This window comes from Antechinus flavipes, chromosome 4 (assembly GCF_016432865.1).
Source record: "Antechinus flavipes isolate AdamAnt ecotype Samford, QLD, Australia chromosome 4, AdamAnt_v2, whole genome shotgun sequence".
Taxonomy (NCBI): Eukaryota; Metazoa; Chordata; class Mammalia; order Dasyuromorphia; family Dasyuridae; genus Antechinus; species Antechinus flavipes.
The window spans coordinates 145,472,510-145,476,658 of NC_067401.1; positions in this window are offsets into that span (position 1 = coordinate 145,472,510).

Consider the following 4,149-nt stretch of genomic DNA (forward strand, 5'->3'; position numbering starts at 1 on the left):
GCGCGCCGCCCGGTGCCATAGCGTTGTCCTGGCAACGGGATCCCGAACTGCGCCGCTTGGGCAAGGTGGCCGGGCAGAGCCGAGGAGAGGCCGGAAGGGAAAGTGGCAGGAGGGCGGAGTTCTTCTTCCCCTTCTCACACCACCCACTCCTCTCTCTCTCGCTCTCCCCTTGGGCCATTTCGGAACAGGCGACCAGGACCCAGATCATCCATCTCCTGAGTCCCGAGAACCCTTGTCTTTATTATTGTTGTTATTATTATAAATATCATTACGTATTTTAAAGCATTAAATAAAATATGTAAATAATAATAATATATTAGCAATATTAACACAAGCATTTATATGCTGCTTTACAAAGTTCTCATTTTATCTTCTCCACAACTCTGAGATGTAAAATTCTATTTTACATTTTACAGATGAGGAAACTGAGGTAGACAGTGGTTAAGCGACTGCTCTAGGGTCTAGTGAGTGAGGCCAGGTTTGAGCCCAGGCCTTCCTGGGTCTAAGTATTTAACTCAGACTGCTTTCTTTGACACCTCCCTACCATTTGCAAACTTAGACATTCAAGGATGCATTAGAATGACTTCAAGTGACCTTACAATCTAATTGAGGGGCACCTGTTCTCTGCCCCTACCTCTCACCACTTATCATGACTGTTAATCCCCTTTGTCTCTCTCTTTTTCCCCTTGGGCCTTCGGAGTCCCATCTCACTGAGCAAGATAAGTTATGTGGCATTTTACATTTTAGGGACTATAGTCACAGTAACTGTGACAGTTACTCTTGATCCAGGAGCATTAGAAACCTTACACTTCTGTGCTCTTTATCCAGTCTGTGTCCCTGCAGCATTTGATGAGACTAGCCTTTGTCGATTATTGTTAATAATTGGAAACTGGTCCCTAGCTATGGATCCATATGCATGTGTATGCCAGAAGGATGGGGGCTCTGGATGGCTGATATCTTACCAATTCCCCCTTTGATGGGGAAGGGGGTGAAAAAGATAGATGACTGGGGCAGTAGAGGGAGGGAAGACTGAAACAGCCTTCTTCCAGGCCTCTCAGTACTAAATAAAAGGATGGGGATGAATGAGAATGAAAGCGATACTAAGCAGAAAAAAAATGACTTGGAGAGAAGGCAGAGATTTGAGAGGAATCCAGTAAACAGCTGGGTATGAAAAGTGGTTGAAGGAAATAACCTGAGTAAGGAAAGGAACAATCAATCCTCACTACACATAGTTCTTTTCCATTCCTTTCCTTTCCATTTCTCTATGTTCTCTTTGCACTTATGGATTATCTTCCTTTCCCTTGATGTGTATTCTCTATTCCCCCTATATACTCTATATTCCCCTATATTCCCTTTCTGTCTTCTCTCATATCCCCTTTCTTTCAGTTCCTCTGTCTTCTTCCTGGTTCTCAGGAAAGTCTTCAGTTCTCCAGGCCCTTTCCAACCTTCAGATAACCATTAGGAAAAGCCAACAGGAGTACTGATAAATGTTTAACAATCTGCTCTGTAAAGGAAGGGAGAAGTACATAGAACACATCTTTAAGTTTAATCTACATTATTCATATTCTCTATGACTTCCTTAAGTCTAGACAATCATCAACATAATAACTCAAACCCTGATTTGTGACATTTGCTGATTTCCATAGTGTTACACAGGAAATTTAGCTAACAATCAGCTCTCCAAGAACTAGTTTAAACTAACTCCAACACGCATTTTTGGTACAATCCTTTTTTAAAAATATTATTTATTTATTTGTTGTATTTCTTTCTTTTAATGTTTTGAATTCCAAATTCTCTTCCTTCTATTATCCCTCCCCCACCTACAAAGAAGGCAAGCACTATTCAACATGTAAAGGACTGCTTGCCATCTGGGCAAATCTGAACAGAAGTGAGTGCAAGGAATAATGCTCTAAAAAATTACCATGGCATGGGTTCTATCAATAAAAAGTTATTTTAAAATAAATAAATAAACAAATAAAATTTTTTCTCTTGAATTTCATAAAAAAAAAAAACAAAGAAGGCAAGCAACAGGACATCAATTATACATATGAAATCATGCAAAACATTTCCATGTTAGTCATATTGTGAAAAAAAAAAAAAAACAACAACAACAAAAGTGAGAAAATTATACTTCAATTTGTACTCAGAGTTTATCAGTTCTCTCTCTGAAGATGGATAACATTATTTCAGCATGAGTCCTTTGAAATTATCTTGGATCATTATAATGATTAAAGTAGTCGAATCTTTCACAGTTGGTCATCATCTCAACATTGCTATTAATTTGTACATTGATCTCCCAGTTCTCACTTCACTTTCATCAGTTCATACAAGTCTTGTGATGTATTTCTGAAATCACCCCTTTTCATTTCTTATAGCACAATAATATTACAACACAACCATAAGCCCCAATTTATTCAGCCATTCCCCAACTGATGAATATCCCTCAATTTTCAACACAAAAAAGAGTTGATATATTAGTTTAGAGAACCAAAGCTGCAATGAAATGTGATGCAACACAGGTAAGTGCTGTCAGAAACAACTCAAGATTCCTTATGCATTTGATTTTAAACTAATTTTTGGTCATTGAGTTCAGAAATCTTTTGTTGTTAGCCAACTTTTTTCAACCCTGGGGTCTTAACCCACAGTTTAAAAAAAAAAAAAACAAAGCTTTCAATTAGAGAAATGCAAATTAAAACAACTCTGAGTTACCTATCAGAAATGACAAGTGGGTTTTGCCTGAGATCATGATTTGTTATCCCTGACTTCTTTAAATTTATCTGAAGCCTATTAGATTCTGCTCTAATCCTTTAACTCTTGCGTATGTTTTTCTGTCTTAAGTATGTCTCCTGCAAACATATTTTTAGATTCTAGTTTTTAACCTATTATGCTCTCTGCTTCCTTTATATGGATGAACTCATCCCATTCATAATCACAGTTATAATTACTAATTATATTCTCATCTATTCCATTTTCTTCTCTTTATTCTTTATTTTTGTTCTGATCCTCCTCAGAAGTTTATTTTGCTTCTAATCCTTGCCTCTCTTAATCCACCCTCCCTCTTGTCATCTCCTTTTTCTTCCCCCCCCCCCCCCCGTCCTGTTTCCTTATTGAGTAAGTTAAATTTCTATACACATCTGAGTGTGTGTGTGTGTGTGTGTGTGTGTGTGTGTGTGTATGTTCGTCCCTCTTTGAACCAATTTACATGGAAGTAAGGTTCAAAGATTGCCTGCCACTTCTCCATCTTCCCCTTGCATGTCTCTTATGTGAGAAAAATTTCCCCCATTCTGCTTCTCTCTTCCCCCGTTTCCCAATGCATCCCACTTTATTTCTTATATCTTCAATTTTTGGGACATCATTCCAAAGTAATTAATTCACATCCATGCCCTTTTTTGTAAACTCCTTTATACTTAATAATAATAAAGATCTTAGAAGTTACATGTATCATCTTCCCATATAGAAATATAAACAGTTTAACTTTGTTAAGTTCCTTATGATTTCTCTTAAATGTTTACCTTTTTATTCTTCTCTTGAATATTATATTTGAAGGTCAAATGTTCTATTCAACTCTAATGTTTTCATCAGGAATACTTGAAAGTCTTTTATTTTATGAAATATTCACCCCCTAAAAATGATTGCACTCAGTTTTGTTGAGTATTCTTGGTTGTAATACCAAGTTCCTTTGCCTATCTTATTCCAAGTCCTCTGCTTCTTTAATGTGGAAGTTGCTAAATCTTGTGTGACTCTGACTGTGATTCCACAATATTTGAAATTTTTTCTTTTTTGCTGCTTGCAATATTTTCTCCTTGACCTGGAAGCTCTGGAATTTGGCTATTATATTTCTGGGAGTTTTCATTTGAGATATCTCTTTCAGAGTTTTAGAGTATCAGAGCATTTTCCTTCATGATTTCTTGAAAGATGATATCTAGACTCTTTTTTTGACTGCGGCTTTCAAGTAGTCCAATAATTCTTAAATTATTTCTCTCCCTATCCCCCACCCCACCAGCTATGGGAAGAAGTTGTTCCTTGACCTTTTCAAATGTGGGGACCCTCAAATGTTGGTCCCAATGGAAATAAGTGGTTTTGAAGAATGAAGGCCTAGTTTTGAGTCTTGTCTGTCCTGATTATCAGCCAAGTGACTTTGGAAAAACC